Here is a 21,026-nt window from a genome sequence, read left to right as displayed (position 1 = left end):
ACCCTCCAGTGCCCCAGGACACCTCTAAAGGATAAAGTTTTAAAAATGCTGGTATTAAAGGATTTGTTGACACATAGTGCCTGGTGTCAATCCTCACTCTCCCACTTACTAGCTCTGCGGCCACAGGCATGTGACCTAACCCCTCTGGAAGGATTATTGTATAACTTATATGAGAGAATTAATGTATTTAAAGCACAAGTAGAGGGCTGCACACATAGGAGTGCTGCATAAATAAGGGGGGATGGCAGCATCACATTGGGAATTATGGGAAATGTCATGGTTGATGCTTCTGCAAATTACATTTCATTCACCTTGGGACCTCCCCAGCTCCTAGCTGACGTAACCAAAGAGTTACAACAATGAGAAAATCCATTTATTTTCAGCCACAAATCTCAGCATTTTGTCCTCAAAAAGAAGCTTTCATTTCAAAGGGAAAAATGAATCCTATGTTTAATATATTAAATTTACTATCAGCAAATATTCCTGTAGCCTAAGCAAATGGCAAGGTTTGAAAATAATTTCCCTGCCACTTCATTTTATGATTTATCACTTTGCAGTAGTGAATGATATGGTAATCTTGAATATCACTGTTGAAATCTAATTTCCACCTTAGCAGAATTGTTCTCACATCTTCATTACAAACTTTCTCAAGAGATTCTCAGGCTACCAGTAAAATGTTCTCACTGCTCAGGCACCATGGAGATACCTAGGTAGGTAAACAGTTGCATTTGCAAGTAATTTACTAATACTTAAAGGGTCACATGCTATAGTGGACAGAACCCAAGTGTATCACTGAAGTCTTGGTCTAGCTCTTCTATTAACAAGTGGCTTTATTGGAACAAGGTCCATTCTCCTCACTTAGGAAATGGATTGTGATACTAACTTCTCAGGCATTTGTGATTTTTCAGTATCACAGGTAACATTTACGAAAGGAAATTATACATTGTAAAGCTTTATTAACTTTTATGACATGGGCCATGGAGATGGTATCAACATAGCATCAGCAGTGCTCAATCCCTCAATGCTATTGCCAGTTAGTATCTATAATGAATTTCTCGGTGAGTTCATATATCCCAGCAGCTTTTCCACCATTTAAAGTTCAGGCATAATTATAGGATGAGGATCAACCTTACTTATCCACCACTGCACCTGCCTGTGCCTCCCTACTTTAAGACAAGTGCAAGCAGAGGAGTTGTAGCTTTGGAGGGAGAGAGGTCAGTATACTGCCTGCCATCCTCAGCACAGCTCTTTGCAGATGGCCTGGTGACATATTTTCTAATGCTGTAACTAGGCAGAAGATGTCTTAATTAAGCTTAGTTTCTGTATTAAAAGGTAAGGGGGGACAGAGCATGTTTTTTCCATCACTGTATTTGCCAGCATACTCCTTAGCACAGAATAGGTATCAAAAATAAATGCCAAATGAATAAATTAAAAAGTCCAAAAAGTTTGCAGTGTTTCAAATTGCCATTAATCAGTACACGAAACCAGCTTCGTCCTTTCTTTCTTAAATAGGCTACTTCTTTCTTCCTGTGTACTTATCCTCAGTAACACAAACACAGACTTTGGATTTGTCCAGCAACCCTCAGAAGAGACAAGACCTGCTCCAGCTGCATCTCTGTTAAAGCACCTTGTGATCTAGATGGAAACTCTATGTTTAATTTTGTTACCAGTCCATAATTGCTCACTTTAAAAAGGATCTGTTTTCTTTTTCAAAATAGCATCTTGTAAAATATTTTACTATTTTCCTAAAAATAAACAATTTTCACATTGACAAAAGAAGCCAAATATCTCTTATACATGCCACCACACTCCATGTGGCAACCTCACCGGGCGAGGGATGGGCTGTGAGAGTGAGTTAGTGCTGGACCACCAGCCCGGACCAGGCTTCTGCTCACTGAGGTTAAGCTTATTAGTGTGTATACAGTCTTCCCTCTATCTGGTGACACACAGCATGTTAGCTCTCTCAGCTGAGTTGAGTGTGCAGTTCTCTCAGGAGAGTTGATTTTAAAATGATAAAAAAACATGCTGGTGCCACAATTAATAAATTAATTGAGCATTCATTCAGAAAATCATGGGGAGAGAGTACAAGAGAAAGAAAAAGAGACAGAGTAAACCAAACCATCTCTTTTATATACTGCTTATTAGAGACATGCTTTTAGGATTGTATTAGTAGATATTTTACAGATTTTCTTTCAAACGTAGCTTCTTCTCTCCCCCAATTTTCCTTTTTTTTCCTTTCCTTTTTGTTTTTTGTTTTCTTTGTGAAGTAGGATGGGGCCCAGCTGACCTGCAGACTAGGAGGAAGTTTTACAGAATTCAGGGTGCACATGGATGTGTGGAAGGAGGCAATGGGAGGTCTCTCGTTCAGATCAAAGGAGTCAGCTTTGATATAGGTATAAAAAAGTGGACTCTCTTGCCTGTTTCACCCTACCTCTTTCCCCACTCCCTGCCAGAAAAGAAGAGGAGGGAGTATAGTCAGAGTTGGTTGGCTAGGGGCAAGGATAGCTTTATTTGGGGAGATGGAAAGAGCAAGTTTGCAAGTGTGGCCCTCATTCTGATATGCGTGGACTCAGAGGTCTTATCAGGTGATCTTATCTTTACATTTGTGAGTTTCTAGCATCTTGGAATAGATGCCATCAACCTATTAGTACTGGAAAAATCTCTAGAGGAATTGAGGCTCTTTTGACATCTTCATACCAAGACTTTGTTTGGTTCACTATATTTCTAACAAATGCTCAACACCAAAGTATAGAAATTGTAAGACTCTTGACTTGGATTGTATAATAATAATCAAATCACAAAAGGAGACCTCTTGTAAAATGCCTCTACAATGAAAGTATATACAGGATGTCACTGGATTGCAAGTAGATAGTCCAAAAACCAAAGGAGATAAAATTGTAAGCTAAGATGAATTTGAAATAGCACCTGACCACAAACTCTTGGCCTTCTGGCTCACGCTATTTCAAGCTGGTTTTCCCTCTTCCTATATGTATTGATTTCCCCCATTAGCTGATCAGATTCTCAAGAATCAGGACCATGCCTGAAACTCTATCATGTACATGTCTGTAAACTTTTGTAGTTGGGTCCCCTGACTAATCTCAGCTCCAAAGGGACTTTGTCTTTTTCATGACTGCATCTCCAGGGGCCAGCCACCTAGCTATGCTCAACAAACACTTTCAAATGAATAAATTGATGCATTTATGTCTTTTTAAATTGCAGAGTGCCTGGAATATAGCAGACCCTCAGTAAAAGTTAAACTGAACTCAGAGACAATTCTCACTCCTTTTTATGACCAGTTTGTGAACCAGAGAATGAGGCTAATTGATGAAAGGACAAAGACTGAGGTGACAGTTCCTGTACTGAGCAGATCAAAGTGAAGTTTCTCCAAGACCTTCATCCTGTCAATTTTTTAAAAATGTACTTTGACCTTGTCAGAGCCTCTTTTCTTTTTATTCATCCAGCTTATGTTAGATATGGCCATTGACTATTTTTACATCAATTTCCTTTCCCACACAGATGGCGCTCTCCATTTTGTAATCAGGAGTCAGGAAGCCACAAGCCACACAAATTACTTCTCTGTTCTTCAAAAAGAAACAGTATTCATCACAACAAAACAACTACCAGGTCAGTTCTGTGCTTCTCTCCTATCTTTGAAATATATAAAATATATAATATGGAGCAATAATAATGCAGGCATTTTAGGAGGCAGGATGGATTTCCCACTAAGTCTTCCACTGAGAAGAAGTTGCTTTTGGATGCTATTTCCAATGATACCCCATTAGGTCTCCAGTATTTGTTCAAAGTCTGGTTCAATACATAAAAAGAAAAAAATTAAAAATCTATGATATCTATAAGTAATTGTCATCACTTTATATCTGATTGCTTTACTTTATCTCCAATTTGAAAGGACATGTTGAAAAATTATAGTAATCTGAGAGAATATGAGCATAAATTTACTTGAGAATCTCCTAAACTGCTACTTATCTAAAACCTAAAGCCAGGCTTTTACTGAAAAAGGCTTTTATTAATAGCTAGAAATATGCATCTGTTGAAGGCCTGATGAGGAAAGCAATAAATGAGAAACCTTGAATATCAAAATATAATGTTGTCCTTATTTATTTTTCTGGAAAGAAAAAAAAAGAATATTGATCAAAGAGACAGCTGTCTGCTAATTAAACTTCTTAGTTCTTCAGAGAAAGAAATATATACTATAGAGTTTGAAATATAAGCTAGTGATAAAAGGTGACTTTTATCCTCTTTTGACACATTTTATATCTAAGAAATAAAAATTTATAAAAAAATTTTTTCTCATAAAATTATCAACATCCCTTTTATTCTATCTTTCAAGGGACTCCTCAGAGCCACATGATACTTTCGCTCATTTAGAAGATAAAGCTTATTCATGAATCCCATAAGGCTTCAAGCTCCAGGGTGTGGGGACTGAGTGTGTCTCATTTATCATTATATTCCCAGAACCAGGTAGGGCGCTTAGCACAAAGTGAGTGTAAATGGCCAAATGGATGATTTTTCATATCATTGTTCATGCTTTTCTCACTGCCTAGAAAAACCTCCTTTACCCTTCTGCCAGGAAAACTTAGCCATTTCCTGACAATGCATATGTCTTCTGCAAATTCTTCCTGGGCAAAATTCTACCCTCACTCATTGTATCCTTATTATTAATTCATAGAGAATTCATTCTCTCTACCAAGTAGTGTAGGATTTGATTCTGTTTATTATCAAAACTTGTTTCCTAATTACTTTTTCTCAACTCAATCACAAGTTCTCTGAGAACGTTCATTATGTTTTTACCCCTATAGCAGTGGTCCCCAACCTTTTTGGCACCAGGCACCAGTTTCATGGAAGACAATTTTTCCACTGACTGGGGGTGGGGGGTGGGGGATGGTTTCGGGATGATTCAAGTGCCTTACATTTATTGTGCACTTTATTTCTACTATGATTACATTGTAAAATATAATGAAATAATTATACAACTCACCATAACGCAGAATCAGTGGGAGCCCTAAGCTTGTTTTCACTTGCCACTCACTGATAGGGTTGGTTTTTTGTTTTTTTTTTACATCTTTATTGGGGTATAATTGCTTTGCAATGGTGTGTTAGTTTCTGCTTTATAACAAAGTGAATCAGTTATACATATACATATGTTCCCATATCTTTTTTTTTTTCTTAAATTCCATATATATGTGTTAGCATACGGTATTTGTCCTTCTCTTTCTGACTTACTTCACTCTGTATGACAGACTCTAGATCTATCCACCTCATTACAAATAGCTCAATTTCGTTTCTTTTTATGGCTGAGTAATATTCCATTGTATATATGTGCCACATCTTCTTTATCCATTCATCCGACGACGGGCACTTAGGTTGTTTCCATCTCCGGGCTATTGTAAATAGAGCTGCAATGAACATTTTGGTACATGACTCTTTCTGAATTCTGGTTTCCTCAGGGTATATACCTAGTAGTGGGATTGCTGGGTCATATGGTAGTTCTATTTGTAGTTTTTTAAGGAACCTCCATACTGTTCTCCATAGTGGCTGAACCAATTCACATTCCCACCAGCAGTGCAAGAGTGTTCCCTTTTCTCCACACCCTCTCCAGCATTTATCGTTTCTAGATTTTTTGATGATGGCCATTCTGACTGGTGTGAGATGATATCTCATTGTAGTTTTGATTTGCATTTCTCTAATGATTAATGATGTTGAGCATTCTTTCATGTGTTTGTTGGCAGTCTGTATATCTTCTTTGAAGAAATGTCTATTTAGGTCTTCTGCCCATTTTTGGATTGGGTTGTTTGGTTTTTTGTTATTGAGCTGCATGAACTGCTTGTAAATTTTGGAGATTAATCCTTTGTCAGTTGATTCATTTGCAAATATGATAGGGTTTCAATATGAGTTTGCAAGCAATTGATTTATTATGATCTCTATGCAGTCAAATCTCTCTGCTAATGATAATCTGTATTTGCAGCCACTCCCCAGTGCTGACATCACCACCTCAGCTCCACCTCAGATCATCAAGCATTAGATTCTCATAAGGAGCATGCAACCTAGATCCTTTGCAGGTGCAGTTCACAGTAGGGTTCACGCTCCTATGAGAATCTAATGCTGCCACTGATCTGGTAGGAGGCAGAGCTCAGGCAGTTATGCGAGTGATGGGGAGCAGCTGTAAACACAGATGAAGCTTCGTTTGCTTGCCCACCGCTCACCTCTGCTGTGCAGCCTGGTTGGGGACTGGGGGTTGGGGACCCCTGCCCTATAGGACCTAGCACAGTGCCACTCACTTAGTAGGTATATCAGTTAGTACCTTGCAATGCTAATACCTTGCAATCTAAATGATAGCAAGTCTTAGACAAAATGTACCAACAGTGAAATCTGCTAATAAATGGAGCCCTGATCTCTTTAACAAGATCCTCTTCCTCATCCTGGCTCACAAACCACAACTTCCTCCCTGCTTGGTCTTCTAAATCATGAGATCCCAATGTCTTAGTAATGAGAAGCTAGTTACTGTTGACTTACTTTAGCTTTACCATCTTATTCATGAGGTTCATGAACCAACTTAACTGTCCAAGACATCTGCCAGATGGGCCAAAGATTGTAGTGGAAGGTTGTATTAAAATTACAGAACAATAAGAACTCAACTTTAAATGCTTAATAAGATAAGCTCTGAAAGCAAAAAGTGTCATTTATAGGAAAGTGGTATTATTTTGTGTGTAAATGCAAATGTTTGAATATCTGTGAGAAAACAAAATGATTCTAACCTTTCCCTGAAATTTAAAGCCCTAATGAGGAAAAAATCTGACCATGTTTAGGGACCTGAGAAAGATGGGTAGACTTATTTTAGATGACAGTTCTGGGGGTTGTCTTAGCCTGTGTTCTCTCCAAAACAAAGCCTGACAGATGCATATGTGCAGGTAGTTGACTTAGAAAGGGATCCCAGGGAGCAGGAGGAGAGACAAGGGAACAAAACAGAGAAGGAGAAAAGTCAATAGAAAGATGGACATTGAATCAGTTACCATTATGCTCCATGCCATGGGACATTCTGAGGAAACCACAATCACCCAAGAAATGGAAGGCGGTAGCAAATGTACATTAGCTTCTATCCCCTGTCTCTCCATACTTTCAGAGAAGTTCTGGGGAAGGTAGCAAGGTTGGGAGGGCCCAAGGGTGCTGTCAGCTGGAGCCTACACAAAGCTGGTTGAAGCCTGCACAAAGTTGTTGCCACATCAGGGCTGGAAGAAGAAGAGGGGCTCAGAAGATCTGAAGCTGTGGCAAAGACAACTCTACTTAGGGAACATTGCCTTTGGCACTAACACTCCCAGTGGGTGGGAAGGCACTGATGGTACAGAGGGGCCTGGCTTCTGACATGCTGACTGCCCTCATCTTATGAAAGTTCTTCAATCAAATATAGCCCAGACACCAAGCCTTTTCGATTTTTTAATGAATTCAGTTTGTTATAACAAGCCTTTTCCCCCAAAACTAAGGCAACAGCACAGCTTATAGAGGAGGTGATTCAGCATTGCTTACTAAGAAGCCTGACTCCCATGTGACTTTGACAGAACTTGTTATCACATCTCCTTGGAAACTATTACAGTGTCTGGGTGTCAGAACACCCAGGCACCCGGCATATCTCAGACAGGTGCTAACAAGGATAACACAGGACGGAAATCAAAGGCTGCAGTCCAAGTGACACTATACATAATTGGCTCTCTACATTTTTGGTATTTATTGATTTTTTTCCCCTAAATTGCTGATTTGATTATAACCTTCATCTATTCAGAATCAATTTTAAAAATACCATCTAGTATTTTTGCCTCTAGGAAATTCCATGACAAGTTTATAATCAATAATACTTAAAGTAAAACAAATCCATCTTCCAAGCCAGTAACTAGGAAAAATGATAATTTTCAAATAACATTTAGACTTCATTATTCTTAATCACTCAAAATTAGCCAAGTGAGCCCCAAGTGCAGATTATTAAACTTTTATGAACAGGCATTTCCTCTAACAGTTTTCATCCCCCAATTTTTGGACTATCATGTTTTTGAAATAAAATGTGAAAATCATTACTCAAAGCTGTCCCCATCCAGTGGGAGGATAATCACTTCCTTGAAGTAATTCAATCAGAATACTAATATGTGATACTAAACAGTGCAAACACTCAGCTACAGCGTTTGTTTTTAAGCTTTTCGGATGATGAGCTACAAGCTTCTTCCCAATAACTTGTAGTTCCTGCTGCCCACAGTGTTAGAGCTGATTTGTTCTTTGTCCTTGTTAAGATTTGGTTCTCTTGCTTTCCTTTGATTTTGTGAGTTGTCCTCACCACCACTGCCACCACCACACCACCACCACCATGTTTTTCCAAGACGTTTTACATTTAGCTATTTGGTTGCTATTATTTGCTTTTTTATGAACAAATTAGTCCATGTTTATTGGTCACTGATATTTCCTAAGGCAAACTCTAATAAAAATATTAAGAACAAGCAGGGATAAGAAGTTTACGGAGAAGTCTGTGCTCCTAGAACACGGTCTGATTTGAAATTTAGTATGTGTTTGAAAAAATCAATTGTTTCATTTTGTTTGTTTGCTTTTTGTGTTACAAAAGAAATGCTTCTTAGCAGAAATGCTATAATACCAATCTGCTACTATATACTCCAGGTACTGTGCTAAGGTACCGTGTTAATATTAACTGATTTAATTTTCACAATAACCCTAGCAGGTAAATCTTGTCATTGTCTTTTTTTAAAAGACTTAATTCTTTTAGAGCAATTTGAAGTTCACAGCAAATTGATGGGAAGGTACAAAACTTCCCCATATACTCCCTGCCCCCATCCATACATAGCTTCCCTCATTATCAATATCTTCCATTAGAGTGGTATATTTGTTACAATCTTGTTACACATCATGTTCACCCAAAGTCCATAGTTTACATTACAGTTCACTCTCAATGTTGTACATTCTATGGGTTTTGACAAAGGCATAATGACATATATCCATTGTTATGGTATCATACAGAGTATCTTCACTTCCCTAAAATCCTCTGTGCTCTGCTTATTCATCCCTTCTTCCATCGTCCCACAATGTCTGGTAACCACTATGCATTTTACTGTCTCCATAGTTATGCCTTTTCCAGAATGCTATATAGTTGGAATCATACAGTATTTAGCCTTTTCAGATTGGCCTCTTTCATGTGCCCTTAAGTTTCCCTCATGTCTTTTCATGACTTGATAGGTCATTTCTTTTTAGCTCTGAGTAATATTCCATTGTGTGGATGTACCACAGTTTAACTATTCACCTACTGAAGGACCAAGTTTTGACAATTATAAATAAATCTATAAACGTTTGTGTGCAGGTTTTTGTGTGAACATAAGTTTTTATCTTCTTTGGGTAAATACCAGAGAGTGTGACTGCTGGATCATATGATAAGAATATCTTCAATTTTGCAAGAAATTGCCAAACTGCCTTTCAAAGTGGCTATACCATTTTGCATTCCTACTAGCAATTGAGAGTTCCTGTTGCACCACATCCTTGTCAGCACTTGGTATTGTCAAGTGTTTTGGATTTTGGCAATTCTAATAGGTGTGTAGTGGTGTCTCATTGCTGTTTTAATTTGCATTTCCCTGATGACATATGATATTGAGCATCTTTTCATATGCTTATTTGACATAGCTATATCTTCTTTGGTGAGTTGTCAAAGTCTTTGGCCTATCATTGTTTTTTTGAAAATGACCACACCCAGGTTTACAATAGTTAAGTAACTTGATCAATACCTTATTTTTTGCTAGATCATTTGTATCTAGGATTTTGTCATTCCAAACTTTATGCTCTTTCCAAGAAATTTTTAAAAGACAGAGAAGTTTAAATAGGGACAAAGGGAAGTGGCTGTGCTTTCAGAATCACCATTTGGTAGGCCTCTTTGCACAATTTTAATTAAACCAAATGCAAAACACATTTTTCCTAGAGAACTTTCCCTTTAATTTCAAAATTTACATAATTCATGAGGATTGCAATCCTCTCTAATCTGTTTACCTTAAAATCATCAAAGTATCACATGCCAGAAACTACTTGGGGTCTGAGATGTCTTTTGCCTTTTTTTTTTTTTTTTTTTCTTGCGTTATGCGGGCCTCTCACTGTTGTGGCCTCTCCCATTTGCGGAGCACAGGCTCCGGACGCGCAGGCTCAGCGGCCATGGCTCACGGGCCCAGCCGCTCCGCGGCATGTGGGATCTTCCCGAAACGGGGCACGAACCCGCATCTCCTGCATCGGCAGGCGGACTCTCAAGCACTGCGCCACCAGGGAAGCCCTCTTTTGCCTTTTTAATCCCAGGCCAAAGTTTCCCCTAGTCCCCAAATACTTGCCAATAAGGAGAGATGTTCAAGTCCAAAAAGATGTGAACTGATTTAAAACTGTTACCTGCTTGCTATCCTTCACATGCTTACAAGGCATCAGAAATACTAGGACACAGAAGAGCCAGGTTGGGGTTGTTCCCAACTATTCTTCCTCCTTCCTACTGATCATAATACGTCTTCATGGAATCAAACCCCTATCTTAAGGGAGCTCAAGAGTTTCATACCTTTGAAATTTTAAGGCATTATTATTCCCATTTAACAAACAAGGCTCCTGTAGCCTGGGGATAATAAATTGTATATCTAAAGCTACTAAGAAGTGGAGTAGACTGAAACTCTTTCTATAGTATCCTTTGTTTTATTTTTCCTGTGGTCCTTCCCCTATTTTAAGATTTTAATCCATTTCCAAGGGCCCAACTTTTGGGTTGGGAGAGATGGAAAATTAGCTGGGAACACCTGTACTCAGAGCAAACAAAACTTGGCCCATGTCAATGCACTTGTATCAGTTGGGCTCTGAGAAAGTGCTGAGCATTCAGGGAACCATGAGGAGATGGCTCTGACTGCCCAGACTTCAAGGCTAGTTTCTCCTTAGCCCTAAGGAGAAACAGGAGCATGTGGTTACTGCATACCATGGTGAGCACCCAGAGGAAGGTCAGGGTGTGCTGGAACCAGAGGACCTGCTGGTGGAGGGTAGAAGGAAGGCTTCCTAGATGATGTGACATCCAAGCCAAGCATTCAGGGACAAATGGGATTTTACTAGGTGACAAAGAGAAGGGATGTGGAGGAGAGACTTTGGGGAAAGTATTTCAGGAAGAAGGGAGAACATGTGTAAAGATTCAGAGTTGAGAGAGAGCAAAATGAGTTCTGGAAACAAGGCAAGGACTTTTAACATAGAGGGCAAGGCCCACCATCTAGGGCATGGAATCAATTAAGATCTCAACTTACAAAAGTATCCACCATGAGCTATGTCTGGCTGGCCAAAACCCCTTCGAGGGGCCTGGCAGAATCAGTCAAAAGTGACTATGGCACAAAGGCTCTCTCTGCATGTGTCAGATCTCTGCAGCCCAAACCAAGCCATGGTAACCCTGACCAGTATCTGATACAACTATTTAAGGCTTGTTCTGAGGCTTGTTAATTGGCTTGAACTAATTTACTAGCCCACAGCAGAGAGACACTAGAAAGTACTTTTAGATGGTCAAAATGAACTGAAAGTATATTTTTAGAACCAGTAGAGATAGTCTGAACCTCATATATCCAAAAAAGTAAAAGAGGAACAGTTTAGCTCTCTTGATTTTCTGGAAAGAATGTATCTGGGGGTCAGGGGAGGAAACATGTTTTCCAGGCCTTTTTGGGCAGTGAAATCACTCCTTGCTAAATGTGGGCAGTGGAGTAAGGTGCTAAGTCCTTCCATTGCTGCTGTAGGGGAACTCCCAAATGGGGGAAGCCCATGCATTCTCCTGCCAGTCTCTGATGAGAGGGTTCACGGAAGTAGAGCCCCAGCACCATACACCTGCCAGCACATGTACAAGGGCAAGGAGTGACCCGCCCATCTCGTTTGGGTAGCAAGACTCAATGTGCCCACTGAAGTTTCATGTCCCACTTAGAAACATAAACCAAGCCAGACAAGCCTGTAACACAAGCAAAAAATTCTTGTATTGCAAATATTTGCTTTTTATATAAAGGGGAATTTTCCAGATTTGGCCATTTGGCCCAATTTCTCCTGATTGGCTCTTTTTTTTTAAATCTTTTTTAAATTTTTTTTAACATCTTTATTGGGGTATAATTGCTTTAAAATGGTGTGTTAGTTTCTGCTTTATAACAGAGTGAATCAGTTATACATATACATATGTTCCCATATCTCTTCCCTCTCTGTCTCCCTCCCTCCCACCCTCCCTATCCCACCCCTCCAGGCAGCCACAAAGAACCGAGCCGGTTTCCCTGTGCCATGCGGCTGCTTCCCACTGGCTATCTACCTTACGTTTGTTAGTATATATATGTCCATGTCTCTCTCTCGCCCTATCACACCTCACCCTTCCCCCTCCCCATATCCTCAAGTCTGTTCTCAAGTAGGTCTGTGTCTTTATTCCTGTTTTACCCCTAGGTTCTTCATAACATTTTTTTTTCTTAAATTCCATATATCTGTGTTAGCATACGGCATTTGTCCTTCTCTTTCTGACTTACTTCACTCTGTATGACAGACTCTAGGTCTATCCACCTCATTACAAATAGCTCAATTTCGTTTCTTTTTATGGCTGAGTAATATTCCATTGTATATATGTGCCACATGTTCTTTATCCATTCATCCGATGATGGGCACTTAGGTTGTTTCCATCTCCGGGCTATTGTAAATAGAGCTGCAATGAACATTTTGGTACATGACTCCTTTTGAATTTTGGTTTTCTCAGGGTATATACCTAGTAGTGGGATTGCTGGGTCATATGGTAGTTCTATTTGTATTTTTTTAAGGAACCTCCATACTGTTCTCCATAGTGGCTGAACCAATTCACATTCCCACCAGCAGTGCAAGAGTGTTCCCTTTTCTCCACACCCTCTCCAGCATTTATCGTTTCTAGATTTTTTGATGATGGCCATTCTGACTGTTGTGAGATGATATCTCATTGTAGTTCTGATTTGCATTTCTCTAATGATTAATGATGTTGAGCATTCTTTCATGTGTTTGTTGGCAGTCTGTATATCTTCTTTGGAGAAATGTCTATTTAGGTCTTCTGCCCATTTTTGGATTGGGTTGTTTATTTTTTTGTTATTGAGCTGCATAAGCTGCCTGTAAATTTTAGAGATTAATCCGTTTTCAGTTGATTCATTTGCAAATATTTTCTCCCATTCTGAGAGCTGTCTTTTGGTCTTGTTTATGGTTTCCTTTGCTGTGCAAAAGCTTTGAAGTTTCATTAGGTCCCATTTGTTTATTTTTGTTTTTATCTCCATTACTCTAGGAGATGGGTCAAGAAGGATCTTGCTGTGATTTATGTCATAGAGTGTTCTGCCTATGTTTTCCTCTAAGAGTTTGATAGTTTCTGGCCTTACATTTAGGTCTTTAATCCATTTTGAGCTTATTTTTGTGTATGGTGTTAGGGAGTGATCTAATCTCATACTTTTACATGTACCTGTCCAGTTTTCCCAGCACCACTTATTGAAGAGGCTGTCCTTTCTCCACTGTACATTCCTGCCACCTTTATCAAAGATAAGGTGACCATATGTGCATGGGTTTATCTCTGGGCTTTCTATCCTATTCCATTGATCTATCTTTCTGTTTTTGTGCCAGTACCATACTGTTTTGATTACTGTAGCTTTGTAGTATAGTCTGAAGTCAGGCAGCCTGATTCCTCCAGCTCCATTTTTTGTTCTCAACATTGCTTTTGTTATACAGGGTCTTTTGTGTTTCCATACAAATTTTGAAATTTTTTGCTCTAGTTCTGTGAAAAATGCCAGTGGTAGTTTGATAGGGATTGCATTGAATCTATAGATTGCTTTGGGTAGTAGAGTCATTTTCACAATGTTGATTCTTCCAATCCAAGAACATGGTATATCTCTCCATCTGTTTGTATCATCTTTAATTTCTTTCATCAGTGTCTTATAATTTTCTGCATACAGGTCTTTTGTCTCCTTAGGTAGGTTTATTCCTAGATATTTTATTCTTTTTGTTGCAATGGTAAATGGGAGTGTTTTCTTGATTTCACTTTCAGATTTTTCATCATTAGTATATAGGAATGCCAGAGATTTCTGTGCATTAATTTTGTATCCTGCTACTTTACCAAATTCATTGATTAGCTCTAGTAGTTTTCTGGTAGCATCTTTAGGATTCTCTATGTATAGTATCATGTCATCTGCAAACAGTGACAGCTTTACTTCTTCTTTTCCGATTTGGATTCCTTTTATTTCCTTTTCTTCTCTGATTGCTGTGGCTAAAACTTCCAAAACTATGTTGAATAAGAGTGGTGAGAGTGGGCAACCTTGTCTTGTTCCTGACCTTAGTGGAAATGCTTTCAGTTTTTCGCCATTGAGGATGATGTTGGCTGTGGGCTTGTCATATACGGCCTTTATTATATTGAGGAAAGTTCCCTCTACACCTACTTTCTGCAGGGTTTTTATCATAAATGGGTGTTGAATTTTGTCAAAAGCTTTCTCTGCATCTATTGAGATGATCATATGGTTTTTCTCCTTCAATTTGTTAATATGATTAATCACATTGATAGATTTGCGTATATTGAAGAATCCTTGCATTCCTGGAATAAACCCCACTTGATCATGGTGTATGATCCTTTTAATGTGCTGTTGGATTCTGTTTGCTAGTATTTTGTTGAGGATTTTTGCATGTATGTTCATCAGTGATATTGGCCTGTAGTTTTCTTTCTTTGTGACATCCTTGTCTGGTTTTAGTATCAAGGTGATGGTAGCCTTGTGCTGATTGGCTCTTAATGGAAGTTGATTTAACTTTGACCTCTTACTCAGTGCCACATAACACAGAATAAACAAACAAACAAACCCCAAGAACTATCTTTGAGCACTTAATATACACCAGGCTCTAAGCACTTTTATCTTCCTCATGTCATTTAATCCTCATAACAACACCATGGGGTAGATATTATTCCTACAGTTTTTAAAAGAGGAAACTGAGGAACAGAGAAGTCAAATGATTCCCTCTAGATCACAGCTGGAGAGAGTCAGAGGCAGGCAGGACCCAAAGCCCGTCTGATTCCAAAGCCCATGTGTTTTTTATTACATCACACTGCCTCCAGAGGGGCCAAGAGATTTGGGGGTCATGTGAAACATAATACTTTAAGAGCAGTCACTTTGGGAAGACTTATCCTTGGCCTCTGTTGGCAAACTGATAAAGTAAAGAAAATTAGTCCATTTAAGCTCAAAAAAAGAAAAGGAAAAAACTACCTTCCTGATGAGTGAAAATTTTGTTCCAAAAATACATTCCTTAAAAAAATAAATAAAATAAAATTCAAAAAAGAAAAGAAAAAAGAAATGGAAACAAACCAACCTTGGAACTGAAGATTAACTGTACTTATAACAACCAAAATGACACTGGTCAGACTACCGATGAGCAATTTCAAGATGACTGTCAGAGCTGACTGTGCTGTTTCTGCATGTAACCCCCTCCCTTCACCTATAAAAGCTCTTATCCCTTGACTGTCACAGGAGGGGGATGGGGGAGGAGTTGGCCTTTGGACAGGTGTCCGCCACTGCCACCCACACCCAGGTTGCCGGCATCCAAAATAAAGCAAACTTTCCTTTCCAAAAAAAAAAAAAATACATTCCTTAAAAAAAAAAGCAACCAACAAAAAAAAGTATCTCATCCCCAGAATACTCACAACTGATGATATACTTATTGCAAGGAATGTTTAATCTAACAACACTTCAGTGCCACAGAAGTTGGCAGTCCTAAGAGTTGGAAGCAGTGGTGCTGTGTCTGCATCAGTAGGGAGTCTGAGCCCTTTACCTGACTGGGGACAGAGTTTCAGTGGTCTTCTGGGGAGAACACCTTCTGCTGGCAGGTGGGCTCAAGGCCTCTTTCTTCGTGCCAGAATGGACTGGGTCTATGCAATGTGATTCATGGCGTCAGAGGTCGGGCCAAAACATCTGGGAGTTTGGTCAACTCAAGGACAAAGATGGCCCACACTCATTTATTTGAAACACACTGATTAATCAATTCAACTAAAATGGCTCATCTCAAAAGCAATGCTTAACACCGAGTTGGAACTGGGAGGATCCATAGCACTCAGTGCCTTTAGGCCAGCTCCACCCACTCATCTAGCATATGCCTATAAAGCCAGGATCCAGCTTTCTTTCCAACTTTCAGCCCTCCTCCTGTCCTTGGAATTCACTCTTTCTGTTCTGGGAAGTCCCCAGCTTGGAGGGGGGAACCACACAGACTCTGTTAACTTGTATCCAAGCCAGATGCCTGGGATGGCAGTATGTGGTGGTCATACCTGTGTTTTCTTCTCTATCCACACTCCTAAGCAGCCAGTGGTACCACACAGTGCTTCCCCAATTACAAACACATCAAGGACAGCTCAATATTTTCTCCTCTTCAAAGATATGGGGCCAAATGCACAAATGTGATAATATTCAGTTTTTCCTTTTCTCTTTGGTCTTTATCCACTGACCACCTCCTAATTGGTCTTTATCTACTGACCACCTCCTAATTCCCATCACCATCTCCTAATTGGTTTCTGTTAGTTCTGTTTCTTTTGTGTACCATCTTTATCATTTCATTAGGTTCCCACAAATTCATGAGTCCACTCAGCACTTTATTTTATTTGTCTATTTGTTTGTTTTTGTACCAGTACCATACTATTTTTGTTACTGGGGCTTATAGTATGATCATAGCTGACAGGACAAGCTCTTTTTGATCCTCTTTCTTATCCAAGTTGACTTTGCTATTTATGGAAGAATATATTCTTCCACGTGCATTCCCCCCCATCTTTACTGAGGTATTACTGACAAATAAAAATTATATATATTTATGTTATACAACTTGATGTTTTGATATACATATAAATTGTGTAATAATTGCCACAATCAAGCTAATTAACATATCCATTACCTCGCATATTTACCATTTTCATTTTTCTCTGTGTGGTGAAAACACATAAGATGTACCCCCTTAGAAATTTCAAGTATACAATATTGTTAACTATATTCATACTGCTGTACATAAGATCTCCAGAATTTTTTCATCTTGTGTAATTGAAACTTTATACCTCTTGGCCAACATCTTCCTATTCCCCCTTCCCCCAGACCCTGGTAACCACCATTCCACTCTGCTATTTGAGTTTGACTATTTTAGATTTCACATATAAATGAGATGAGGCTGTGTTTGTCTTTCTGTGGCTTATTTCACTTAGCATAATGTCCTCCAGGTTCATCCATGATGTTGAAAATGGCAGAATTTCCTTCTTTTCAATGGCTGAATAAAAGATGGATATATATATATATATATCACATTTTCTTTACCCATTCACCCATCTATAGACATATAGATGTTTAAGTAGTTCCCATCTCTGCTATTATGAATAATGGTGCAGTGAACATGGAAGTGTAGCTATCTCTTTGAGATACTGATTTCATTTCCTTTAAATATATATCCAGAAGTGGGATTGCTGGATCATAAAGATGGTTCTGTTTTTAATTTTTGGAGGAAACTTCATACTCTCTTCCATAGTGACAGCACCAGTTTACATCCCTTCTAACAGTGTACAAATGTTTCCTTTTCTCCACATCCTTGACAGCACTTATCTTTGGTTTATTTGATAACAGCCATTCTAACAGGAGTGAGGTGATAGCTCATTGAGGTTTTGATTTACATTTCCCTGATGATTAGTGATATTGAACACTTTTTCATATACCTGTTGGCCATCTGTATGTCTTGCTTTAAGAAATATGTATTCAAGTCTTTTCCCCGTTTTTGAATTGGGTTATTTGTTTTCTTGCTATTGAGTTGTAGGAGTTCCTTATATATTTTGGATATTAACCTGTAATTAGATATATGGTTTGAAAATATTTTCTCCTATTCCATAGGTTGTCTTTTCTTTTTGCTGTTCCTTTTGCTATGCAGAAACCTTTTAATTTGAGGCAATCCTCCTTGTTTATTTTTACTTCTGCTGCCTGTTCTTTTAGTGTTATATTTAAAATTTAAACTTTAAAATTTATTGGCCAGACCAATGTCAAGATGCTGTTTCCCTATATTTTCTTTTGGGAGTTTTGATTTCAGGTCTTACATTTAAATCTTTAATTAATTTTGTGTTGTTTTTTGTGTATGATTGAGATAAGGGTCCAATTTCATTCTTCTGCATGTGGACTGCCATTTTCCCTGGCACCATATACTGAAGAGACTATCCTTTCCCCATTGTGTGTTTTTGGCACCCTTGTCAAAGATCAGTTAACTGTAGATTTGTGGATTTATTTCTGGGTTCTCTGTTGGTCTATATGTCTGTTTTTATGTCAGTACCATATTGTTTTGATTACTGTAGCTTTGAAAATTTGAAATCAGGAACTGTGATGCCTCCAGCTTTGCTCTTCTCAATCAAGATTACTTTGACTATTTGGGGTATTTTGTGGTTACATATAAATTTTAGGATATTTCCCCTATTTCTGAAAATAAAATATCATTGGAAATTTGATAAGGATTGCATTGTATCTGTAGATCACTTTGGGTAGTATGGACATTTTCACAATATTAATTCTTCCAGTCCATGGACACAAAATGTTTTTCCATTTATCTTTATCTTCTTTAATTTCCTTCACCAATGTTTTATAATTTTCATTGTAAAAGTATTTCACCTCTTTGATTAAATTTATTCCTACTTATTTTATTCTTTTCAGTGCTGTTGTGAATGGAATTTTCTTAATTTCCTTTTCAAACAGTTCATCGTTCACATATAGATATGCAACTAACTTCTGTATGTTGATTTTATACCCTGAAACTTTACTAAATTTATTTATTAGTTCTAATAGTTTCTTTGGTGGAGTCTTTAGGGGACTTTATATATAATAGCATGCCATCTTCAAATAGAGATAATTTTACCTCTTCCTTTCCAACCTGGATGCCTTTTATCTATTTTTCTTGTCTAATTGCTCTGGCTACCCCTTGTAGTACTATGTTGAATTGAAGGGATGAGAGTGGGCATCCTTGCTGCATGTGTGTGAGTGGTGGTGGGGCTTCTACTCCATGGGGTGCAGAGGCATGAGCTCCGAGCAGCTCTGTAAGCTGGACTCAGCATCAGACACCTCATCAGAGGTGTGCCTGATGATGCCAAGGGCTGCTGATGTCTTCCTTCTCTCCTTTTCCCTCAAAGTGGTAGGGGATTCTTGAGGGGATTCCTCTCTTGCAGAGCTGTGCCAGGTTGGGGGATGAAATGAAACAGGTAAAATGCTTTCAACACTTTTCTATGTGGTCATCCTCAATTTTTGAACTCCGTTTTGTTTCTGCAGCTTCTTAATTGTAATCTGGAGCCCTCCCAGAGCAATTTTCATTGGTGGATAGTTGTTACATTGTTTTTGTAGGGAGGACAAAGGTTGGGACCTCCTAATCTGTCATCTCTGACATCACTCCACATGCATTGGAAAATAATTTTATTACATTCATCAAAAAAATCTAGCTGGAATTTTAATAAGTATTGCATTAAATTTATATCAAATTTATAGATTAATTTTGGCAAGAATTGACCACTTTTTACAAAACTAAGTTATCCTGTCCAAGAGAATGAAATATCTCTCCATTTAATCAGAATTTTTTCAATCCTTTAACAAATACAGTTTTAGACATTCTTTGCTAAGTACTATATATTTTATAACTCTTATCTGATTTCTGATTGTATTCTGAGTCAGTTTGCTGCTATAAAGAAATGCTATTGATTTTTTTTTGTTGACCTTATATCTGGCAACCTTGTTGATCTCTCTAATTAATTAGGGGTCAGTTTTTAGAGGTAGATTTTCATTTCTACCAACTTCAATTAGGTTTGGTTCTACTTGCCTTTATGGTGGGAATGTTTTATAATCCAGAATTTTTTTTTTTTCTCCTAAGGCATAAATTGTTGCAACTAACACTGCTCTCTGCAGATATAAAAATCCAGAAGGAAGACTGGAGGGTATCTGGGCAAATGGATTAAAGTTTCTTTATGGCCAAGGAATATAGGAATACTTGTGTATAAAACCCAAAGTCACACACTGATCCAGAGCTAATACTTAGAGAACAATGGTAATAATTTCTACAAACCATTGAACTCCCTTACTTTATCTGAGTATGACCTTCCTTGCTTCCTCATTTCTACAACTTTCAAGGCCACACTTGAAGTAAAAGAAGCCAAGTCAACAATGGGCCAAAATCAGTATGAATACACTTGAAACCAAGATGCAAACCCTCTCTCTTCCATCTCTTCCCAGGATGTCAAAGAAAGAAGCACTGGGACTTGCAAACCCTAGGAGGAAATGGGGGCTTTTTATTCAGGAAATTTATCAAGCACTCTTTGAACCACTGAGTTATAAATGGTGTCTATATATGCGGAGTAAAGGGAAGAGTTATGGAGGACACAGAAGTGTTAAGTGATTTGCTCAATTTAACAGGATGGGGAGATCTGAACTATCATATTGGAATTTGATCTATACTGAGAGTTGGTTTAGTGGAGGCTGTGGTGTTCCTTTTCTATTTCCATAGTAGGTTTTTTAGCCTGCATTATTCAGACTATTTGTTTCAGTTCTTTGCTTGTACAAGTAGTCCTTTAGTTGATTTTTAAAAACAAAAACAAAAACAAAAAAACAAAAACACCTCTAATAGATGCATAAACCTATTATTCTCCTGCACTGCTATACAGGGCCACCATTAGTAAGCATATTCTTAACATTTGGATACAAGCCCTACACTTAGTGCTTCCAGAAATAATTTGTTTCAGATAATTTTGCTAGTGGAGTGTGTTTCATGATAGGTGTTCTCTGACACCTCAGAAGGCCATTTCCAAACTCTTCTGGAAACTATTTTGTAAAATAGAAACATTCATGAGGAAGGATTACCAGGAGGAATTTTGGAAGCTGGCCACCCAATTAGGCAACTTTTCTTCCCCAAGGACCTGTAACTTGTGCTCACAGTTTCAGGATTTATATGGACACAGCCCTTGAACTCTGACATTTTTAAAAGAAATTAAGCTG

The sequence above is a fragment of the Lipotes vexillifer genome, unplaced genomic scaffold, assembly GCF_000442215.2.
Source record: "Lipotes vexillifer unplaced genomic scaffold, Lipotes_vexillifer_v1.1 scaffold723, whole genome shotgun sequence".
NCBI classification, from domain to species: Eukaryota; Metazoa; Chordata; class Mammalia; order Artiodactyla; family Lipotidae; genus Lipotes; species Lipotes vexillifer.
The sequence above is the reverse complement of the archived record's forward strand: the minus strand, read 5'-3'. Positions refer to the sequence as shown.